The 10,781-nt window shown below is 36.7% G+C and overlaps 1 long non-coding RNA gene across 1 annotated transcript; it reads right to left on the bottom strand.

The window, feature by feature from the left end:
* Positions 1–4,086: 4,086 nt before the first annotated feature.
* On the bottom strand, positions 4,087–10,255 carry LOC110461453. Its single transcript, XR_002464131.1, has 2 exons — positions 10,149–10,255; positions 4,087–4,772 (listed from the first exon to the last, which is right to left on the bottom strand). It is a non-coding gene; the product is annotated as an uncharacterized LOC110461453 (long non-coding RNA).
* Between the last annotated feature and the right edge of the window lie 526 nt (positions 10,256–10,781).

The raw sequence follows: 10,781 nt of genomic DNA, 5'->3' as shown, positions 1-10,781 counted from the left end.
AGGGGGATTTGAAACTAATGTACTGATAAAACGTTCTGCAAATGTGACATCAATTTGGATTTGGACTTCCGGTTAGCGCCTGATAAGGCTTGCTCCCGTAGGCTCCTGATACATTTTGTGTTTTTCACGAATATACTTATTTACCAACGCTGAAGTTTGCCATATTATCATTTAAATAGTTCGAGATCATTCTCGACTATTATCAGAGTTTTTGAAATTGGAACTTTGTCGTCATTTTTGGCTTTAATTTCGTTTATCAGAGGCTGGGACGTACCGCTGGGCGAGTTGTCTTCAAACGCACACTCGTCCAGGTGTTATTTTGAATTTCTAGTCAGTTAATATAACATACCATTTTTAGCTAAGTATATTTGTATTTACTAAACATTCTTTTCAAAGTTTACTTACATTACACGCTTTTGCAGTTATACAAAAACCGTAATAATCATTTGTGGTCAATTATTTTCTGGGCTTGGATAGACGCCATCTTTGTTTTACCGTCAATTTTTGCCCCATATATCTGACCCATCTCGGTATCCTCTCTCAGCTTTTGTTCATTCTTGCTAAAATCATTTAAACGGAACCAGTGGTTTTACCCTCTCGGGCCTGATCACTGATAACCTCATCCATTTGGTCACTACAAATGGTCTGTCTGCCTCGTACTCTTTCTTGCAGGGCCACACTGCACTTACAGGAGTATCGGGCATCGATACTATTGTGCATTCTCGTAACGATACTTCCACACGGATTCCGACATCATCAGTATCGTACGAGAATTTACATGTCATCAAGCCAACAACAGCTGGTCACTGTAAGTCAGTTATTCCTCTGAATTTAGTGTCCTTAAACTGTCGCTCATTGAAGAATAAGTCATTGTCCTTCGGGGATTTTGTAACATCTCAGGACATTGACATTCTTGCATTGACAGAAACCTGGTTAGGTTCAGATATCGATGACCAGGTCCTAGCTGAGCTAATACCAACAGGCTATGAATTCCACCACAATGCTAGACTCGGCAAACGTGGTGGTGGGGTGGCTGTTCTGTTTAAGAAAGGCCTAAGTGTGAGACATCTCTCTTCCAGCCATGATGATGTATACACACACTTTGAGCACATGACTTGTTCTGTCATTGCTGGTGATAAACAATTTAGATTGTGTATCATTTACAGGCCTCCACCATCTAAACAGAATGCTTTCCGAAATACAGTGTTTTTTGATGAATGGTCTACCTTTTTAGACCACCACGTTGTTGTACCACAAGAGATTATTATCACGGGTGATCTAAATTTCCACTTAGACGATCTATCTAATGCTGATGCTCGCCAGTTCTCTGGTCTACTAGATTCCAGGGGTCTGATTCAGCATGTGACAGAAGCTACACACACCCATGGCCACACACTAGATGTGGTCATAACGAGGGAAGATAACTCAGTCCTTCATGGAGCTATTTCAGTGATTGATCCATGTCTAAGTGATGTAAAGAGGAACCAATCCGGTGATCATCGTGCTGTCCACACAAACACTGAATTGTAGTAATCCAGCTCGTGCAAGGAAAGAAGTGAGCTTCCGGAAATTCCGCGAAATTTCAATACCAGATTTCAACAATGACATTCAGTCTTGTTCCGCCCTTCAATCTACTGAATGCGATGTTGATGATCTTGTTGAAGCATACACATCTGTTATAGAAGCCCTTATAGAGAAACACGCACCTCTGCAAACTAAGGTGATAACTGTGAGACCAAATGCCCCGTGGTATAATGAAAATCTCCGCGTAGGAAAACACAACCGTAGAAAAGCAGAGAGACAGTGGCGAAGGACCAAATTAACCGTTCACCAACAGATTTATAGAGAGCAATGTCGGCTAGTTGGTTCACTACTCTTTCAGTCAAAGAAGGCTTATTATTCGGAAAGAATCGAAGAATGCGGCAAGGATAATAGACAGCTTTTTAGACTCACCAAAAATCTAAGAGGACCGAACGGTGAAATTATCCTACCAAGCTGTAATTCTGAAAAAGACTTAGCAAGCAAGTTCAGTGATTACTTTCTGAATAAAATCAGCTCATTCAGGAAAAATATTGCCGAAGTGAACACCTCTGCTGACATTGACATCTGTGTCATGACTGCTGACATTGCATTTGATGGGGAACCATTGGCAAAGCTCTCACCAACAACCCAGGAGGGGTTGCGCAACATTATCATGACCTCGCAATCGAAGTCATATGAGCTTGATCTACTGCCTACAGACTTATTAAAGCAATGTCTTGAAGCACTGCTTCCTTTGATTACCTCAATCATGAACAAATCATTGGCTGAGTCAAAAGTTCCATTATGTTTCACGAAAGCACATGTCAGACCATTGTTAAAGAAACCTGGAATGGACAAGGAGGAGTTGAAAAACTACCGCCCAGTTTCAAATCTGCCTTTTCTGTCTAAGATCTTGAGAAGGTTGTGTCCCGGCGTTTAGAGGTTCATCTCCATGCAAACAGTCTCCATGACAACATGCAATCGACCTACCGCATGGGACACTCTACTGAGACGGCCCTCCTACGTGTACATAATGATATAGCTTCTGCATTGGATAACAAGTGCAGAGCGGTGCTTGGTATGCTGGACTTGTCAGCTGCTATTGACGTCATCGACCATGGCATACTTTATAAACGTCTGGAATACTCTTATGGAGTGACTGATACCGCACAATGCTGGATACAGTCTTACCTGAGTGAACGACGACAGAGTGTTGCCATCGGATCTTCCACCTCACATGATAAAGTACTATATTTCGGGGTTCCTCAAGGGTCGGTGTAAGGACCACAAAAATATTGTATGTACTCCAAACCGATTGGAGAGATTTGTCGTCGCCATAGCCTTCGCTATCATTGCTATGCCGATGACACACAAATTTACATGGTCATCAAACCACAGGACAGTTGGAATACAGTCTCAGAAAGTCTGGAGGCTTGTCTGATATATATCAGTATCTGGATGAACGCCAACATGCTTAAGCTTAATCAGGAAAAGACGGAACTAATCGTCTTTTCCCCAAAGTGTCAGCAAACAATGGCTCTCCTGCTCAAGGTCGGTGTCATAACTATTGAGACTGTTCCAGCTGTTAAAAACCTAGGGGTATACTTTGATAGTTCACTGAACATGGAGAAACAAGTGCACGCTATTGCCAAATCCTGTTACTACCAGATCAGGAACATCGGCTGTATTCGGCAGTTTTTAGCTGCAGATGCATGCAAGATTTTGGTGCATTCACTTGTTACCTCTCGGTTGGATTATGGTAACGCCCTACTCTGTGGTATATCTGACAAACTAACTAGTCGTCTGCAGAGGGTCCAGAACACTGCAGCACTGCTAGTTACTCGTACTCGAAAGAGAGAGAGCACACCGCACCTGTGCTTTATTCGTTGCACTGGTTACCTGTACGATACAGGTCGCAGTACACAATTCTGGTGTACATAGACAAGGCAATGAATGGAACAGCTCCTCAGTACCTACAGGAACTTGTTACCCTGTATCAGCCGTCACGATCACTGCGGTCGGAGTCAGAATCTTTGTTGTGTGTCCCATAATCTCCGACTGTGACCTACGGAAACAGATGCTTTGGGAGGGTTTCGGCTACGTTGTGGAATAGCTTACCATCTGCTATTAGAAGTTAAATACCCTGGCCAAGTTCAAGAGGGACATCAAAACTCAACTCTTCAAGTCTGCATTTTAGAATCTTTGCAAAAACGTCATGTAAATACCACCCTTTTATTTGTTCAATTATGTGCACATTGCTTGCTTAAATGTATAAAAGTGATTGTAAGCCTTTGTTTTTTTTTGTTTTCACAATTATAACATTAACTATTATCCATATGTTGTAAAGCGCTTTAGAGTAATTTTACAAATTATATAGGGCGCTATATAAATGTTGTATATTATTATTATTATCAATCATCTAGATCACAGTAATATATCAAAACTGACGATAAGGATTATTTAGATATAAAATATTAGTTCCAGTCCATCGTCTTGTCTAGACGTACTTGATGTGTGCACTCAGTATTACCCAATACCTTATTGGACAGTACCTAGTGTCCGTTGTTACTGTCAAACCGTTGGATTATGGGGTAGCACAGTATTTTGTGTTAGATTCTGCGTCCGTTTGTTACCGGTTTGCTTCCATTTGCTTTGTTTTTGTTGTTTACTCCCGTTTCCTTTGCGAATTATGCACCTTTCAGGATGTTTGTCTTGAAGTAGTTACGTGTCTGCCATCTCTTCTGTCTGCCGTCGTTGATCCGGTTTCCATGCCAGAAGGGTAGCCTCCAGCGCCTGCTGTATAATTGGTGTGTTAGAGGACGACATCTGCAGCACTGATGCGGTCGACCTATTCCTGTATAACGAAGATCTACTCCTTCTTACCGATCTTAATCGAGACTGTTTGAGTTTGAATTTAATTCGCGAACAGAAAAGCATTTTACACTCTCTGTGAGTACAATGTTTTGCATGGAACAAACACAAAATGATCAACTGCAAACAGACACGACACACAACGTTGTTCCGTTCCCTACAACAGTTGGCATGGGATATGATCCTTTTCATCTTGTGACATTGACGTACTGGACATGCGTCGTCCGTGCACTGACATGCATGCTTTAAGTTCTCTAAACACATCATTATGTCATGACGTCGCGATTCTAAGAGACCTTCCGCCATTTGCTTTCTTTGAATTGAGCTGTCCTCTTCGTTCATGCAATGTCTTTGGTTACAGAAACTCGAATTGCGTTATTCTGAAATAAGAAAAAGTTTAATTTAAAATGGATTATGTAAACAATATTTGATTCACAAAGGGCTATTCACCCAACGATATGAGACCATCCTTAACAGTTTTAGATTTTTCAGTATGGCTGTATATGAGCGACGTTAGCGGTATGTTACCCAATTTCTGTATTTGATCCTGAAAACAATGGAGCATAATGGATGTTATTATATATACTTATACTATAAAGGCACCCAACAAAAAGGTGTAACTTAAGACGCAGACAACGCGACAGCTTTCCTACATATAAACATTAGTATGCCAAAAACCTACACAACAACATGTACCACGTCGTACACGGATACATAGTTGGTAAGGTTAGTGATGCTGCTTGCTATTTATATATAGTGTTTTACTCACTTCTGAGAAGAATGAATGAGAAGCTTTGAAACGGTTCGGACTCAAAGAAAATTAAGTTTCTCCTATGGTCAGTTAACATGTCACGCAATACGTAAGGGAAAGTTTATAAAGCAATATTTTGTATAGCAGTATATTTTTCAACATAAGATATAACGGTAAGTTATATAGTAAGAACTATAAATATAGTACGTGTAATTGTAAGTGGAATATTGTCTACGAAATCTATAGCAATAGTGTCCAATCCCAAACTAACGTATGTATCAGACTTAATAAATGTTGTTATATGTGTGTTTCTTCACCGATCTGCAGACTGTAATAAACAGCCGATATATATTGACTACCAAAGGAATACATTTTCTTCGTTGCTACATGGTACACAAAAAATTGCGTTGTGAAAAAAATGTTTGTAATAAGTCTAAGCAATAGTTGTAACTAAACAACCGTGTTTAAATAGGAGGGGTAGGTATTGATCGATGATTGTGTAAACCAGGACAGATATAGACTAGCGCAGTCACTGTGTAGACATTCACCATTTATAATACGTCCAAGGTACGTTGTCAACACGGATAGTCAGTTCAATATAAACTGTCCTCGAATTGGGACACCTAGGACCACCTCACACACACGTAATACGTGCCTGATATTCGTGGTTATACTCTTATTAGTTAACATTTATACTGTTATACGTTAACAGTTATACTGTAATAAGTTAACATTTATACTATAATAAGTTAACAGTTATACTGTAATAAGTTAACAGTTACACTGTTATAAGTTAACAGTTACACTGTAAATAGTTAACATTTATAATGTAATAATTTAACAGTTATACTGTAATAAGTTAACAGTTACACTGTTATAAGTTAACAGTTACACTGTAAATAGTTAACAGTTATACTGTAATAATTTAACAGTTATAGTGTAATAAGTTAACAGTTATACTGTGATAAGTTAACAGTTATACTGTAATAAGTTAACAGTTACACTGTAATAAGTTAACAATTATACTGTAATAAGTTAACAGTTACACTGTAATAAGTTAACATTTACACTGTAATAAGTTAACAGTTACACTGTAATAAGTTAACAGTTACACTGTAAATAGTTAACATTTATAATGTAATAATTTAACAGTTATACTGTAATAAGTTAACAGTTACACTGTTATAAGTTAACAGTTACACTGTAAATAGTTAACAGTTATACTGTAATAATTTAACAGTTATAGTGTAATAAGTTAACAGTTATACTGTAATAAGTTAAGTTATAATGTAATAAGTTAACATTTATACTATAATAAGTTAACAGTTATACTGTAATAAGTTAACAGTTACACTGTTATAAGTTAACAGTTACACTGTAAATAGTTAACAGTTATACTGTAATAATTTAACAGTTATAGTGTAATAAGTTAACAGTTATACTGTAATAAGTTAACAGTTACACTGTTATAAGTTAACAGTTACACTGTAAATAGTTAACATTTATAATGTAATAATTTAACAGTTATACTGTAATAAGTTAACATTTATACTATAATAAGTTAACAGTTATACTGTAATAAGTTAAGTTATAATGTAATAAGTTAACATTTATACTATAATAAGTTAACAGTTATACTGTAATAAGTTAACAGTTACACTGTTATAAGTTAACAGTTACACTGTAAATAGTTAACAGTTATTCTATAATTGGTTTACAGTTTAACATCTGGTACATTACTAATCGGTAAAAAGACACATATACTTTTTTTTTGTAGTTGTATATTTATAGAGAAATAGAAAACTGTTTCGCTCTTTTTCTTCATAGCTAGCTTCTTTCGTTTTTGTCGTTTGTTTAAAATGCCCTTTATACTTTTACTCCTTATGTGTCAGCTGTCCACTATTTCCTGTTAGAAATTTCTACATATACCACATAATGCACAATATTGATTGGTGGGCTTAGGTAAGAAATTTACTAGATCAGGAATTCGGGCTGCGATAAAAATATACAACAAGATCCAAAGAGTAATACTTCATTAATTCAGTATTGATCTCAAATAATCCTTTTTATTTGATACATTATTTGATACATAAAAAAGTGTATTAATCAGAAATACTGACGCCACTTATCTTAAGCGTTTAGGACATATGTCCTAATATTGATAGCAGAGGAAAATCTCAAGTAGTGAGAGTGTGGTTAAGAAGTTTTACAGTTAAAAGGTGTGACTGAGGATTCTTGATAAATCCGGAGTGTACGTGCACTTTGCCCGACAATTTCTTTTTAAGTAATGTAAATCTAAGCCTGGCCACAATAAAATAAAACTCACCATCGGGAAAAAAGATAAAAAAAAAGTTATATAAATTACAATGTATGTATACTGGAGTTTGTGACCGGGGCTAGAAGTGGTACTCCCTGAGCTGTGTCCGTGACTAGCAGTGTTAGTCCCCGAGCTGTTATCTTATTACCTTCGCGTGATAGTGATACGTAATCAGGTGTTTTGGTCTCATATACTTTGCATATATGTATATACATACATAATAGGACGAGTTTTCGAGGCAACCTGTCCCTTTGTTAAGACACACATGTTACACGATTTGATCACACAATATGCAATACCTACTTAACTCTAACGCACACGTTACACCATACACCTTTGTCCGGATGGTAGCTGAATGCATAAATACTTATTCGTCTCAGTCCATACAAGTACACATTTAAACAAAATAAATCATCAAAAGTCTGAGCCTCTGATACAATCATATTATTATAAAATGCATTTCTCCATGATGATCTATTATTGTACCTCAGAAATGTATCGTGACATTACAATCCATACAAGGATATCAAATATACATAGGAATAACAAACACGGAGCAACATTCCCAGTTATAATTCCATTCCCATTTTAAATTAGTGATTAATAATATGAATAATATAACCTTGTCATCTATACCATATAGTCAATATATTTCAACAGTACCAAAATACCGTCAAAGGTAACTAAGGAGTAGGTATCATAACACACCCGATATTACCTGGAGTCGTAGTTCGGTTTTCACCCAGCCACCCACACATACAGGCCAATTAGTAGAATGACATGATATTTGTTTATGTCGCTATTGGGAACCTAAGATGGATTTTATATTTTTAGTAGCTTACTGCATCCAGTCTATTAAAATATTCACGGAATACAGCTGGTTGGTATAAGTCTACATGATATACAGTGTTAGAACTGTGTTCCTATTTATAGATCGTGTTAGTTCTGATTACACACAATAACTACGTTTGACCTTTCCTGAGATTATATACAATTATTATATGGTTAGTATGCATATACATTAAATACACATAATCTGCGTTAAGATTACCTTCAATAAGTGAAGAAAAAAACCTTTATATTTATATTTTATAAAGCACACCTTTTTGTTACATTGTAAGCATTCTGTTGATTGCTCTGCACGTGACTACCTTTTGTCATCAGATTTTTAGACATGGAATACTTTTTGTCTATTCGCATAAAAAGATGTTTTTTAGACAGGTGGTTTTATATTATGATACTGTTATCGCATTAGTGAACTCGAACGTTCAGCTGGTCACGTGATGTACTAAAGGTTGACAGACGGAACATGTATATCTGCACGTTTTCTAACATATAATCTGACTAAAATACTGATGCTGGATTTCTCTTTACCTTATCTAGTGATAAACACTTATATCAATAAGATTGAAATTTACTCTAATAAACGGTCATAAGACGCTGTTTGTCGCATTGTAGATCACTAATCACGTCGTGACCCTGAATGAGGTCAGTATTGTGATAGGGACGAGTCCGTTGGGGATTTGCAATGTTTTATTTTACATTCAGGAGTCACGTCGTTTGGAAGTTTTTCTTTGCTGTAACCCCCATTACAAATTTTGACACGTTAGGTTCACCGCATTTCATGTCGCTACTATCGGCATTTACCCTTTGGTGATTAAAACGCAACCGGATTCAGGACCCGGACAAATGTAAAATAAATATCCCTGATCTGATTCAGCGCTTCTGTTGGGATTATTAAAAGGTGCTTAGATGATAACCAGAATTGAAATAACGCAATTTATAGCAACTTTCAACAAACATTTAAAAAAATGTATATCTTCCATTTATTTTGACACCGCACACCGCTGATATCTGTTTGAAGTATACAGATCCCACCAAACTACTACGCATGAAGGGCTATGTATACTGCCTATGTATAAGTGACCTTACCAGGCACGTGTAGCTGCCTATGTGCTGGTACGCAGGTTAGTCCACCATATTTTCAAACAGAAAACATAAAAACAAAAACACTGCTTGTTGCACCACTTTCCCTTTTCCATGGCCCCTTCTTTGGACACGCTAATGGATTCACTCCGATCTAGGGCTAGCAATGTCCTTGGTTATGTAGGCTAATAACTATAAAACTATAGTGTTGATGGAGGCGATATCTAGAGCTTTTTGTGTGGAGAAGGTTTTATATTATCAACATTAATTAACATGACCACTGAATGGTACTAGTCAATATAATCAAGAACAACATTGAAATAAGTGTATAACAGTTTACAACATACTATTAGCAAACATCCTTACCAATAATTAATAATGTGTAATACGTTACGCCACTGCTCCGTGGCTAGATCTCCCTCGCAGGTGTACCGGATAACCTGCGCGGGAGTTCCGGTGCACCGACTACTCATCTATGTGTGGTGAGTGTGTTTAGACACGGATATCTGATGGTCAGCCAACGGAAAGACTATAAACGCCTTACTTATGACTAGTCTCAATTCTCCAGATATTGAGGAAGGACAGTTTGGACAAAGAAGTGAGAATTTGTATGTGTGTGTGTTTACATTGTGACTATGATGCAATTACGACACACCCTTTTGGGGATTTTCTCCCACTTTAGACCGTCTACAGGGAATTTTATAAGTTAAATTCAGCTAGCACGGAATAATCCTTGTTTTCACTCATCAGAAATGTACCTACCTTTCATTCCGGTGAATACTTTAACAAATAATCCAAGATTTTTATGGGAATATTAACAACCTCCTTCACTGCGTATTAAGTGTGTATTTCTATAAATAGCAAGGGGATTCCCTATACATATTTCTTAAAATGTCGTAATGTATTCCATGATATGTCACAAGAAAAGTTACAATGTAATTCAACGACACGGGACCGCACCTTAACCATATTTTAAATGTCATATGTAAAGAAAAACAAAAGCAAAATAACTAAATATCTGTAATAAAGAGAAGATTGATGATGACAATATTTAGCATATTTCAACAAGCCATAAAACAGTTACTGTAGTTGGCTTTAGAATCTGATGAATTATTATACAGGCTTATATAGTTTTAAGGGGTCAATTTTTCATTTACAACTTGTTACTACAACATATACGTTATAATTAAACTAGCAGTTAAGCTACAAGGACAGAACCAACCTTAGTCACTGACAGACCACCAGTAGGGTAACATTCAGTGTCGGCCGTTTGATAGTTTCTTATTTATCGGCTATTTGAAATTTGTCGGTCCCGTTTCAACCTTCATAATTTTTTTTATACCTCAATATCCTTGTTGAATATCAACGTAATTTTCAATTTTATTGTTTTGTATC

Source organism: Mizuhopecten yessoensis, unplaced genomic scaffold, assembly GCF_002113885.1.
Source record: "Mizuhopecten yessoensis strain PY_sf001 unplaced genomic scaffold, ASM211388v2 scaffold10621, whole genome shotgun sequence".
Taxonomy (NCBI): domain Eukaryota; kingdom Metazoa; phylum Mollusca; class Bivalvia; order Pectinida; family Pectinidae; genus Mizuhopecten; species Mizuhopecten yessoensis.
Note: the sequence above shows the minus strand (reverse complement) of the source record. Positions and strands in the feature narration are given on the sequence as shown.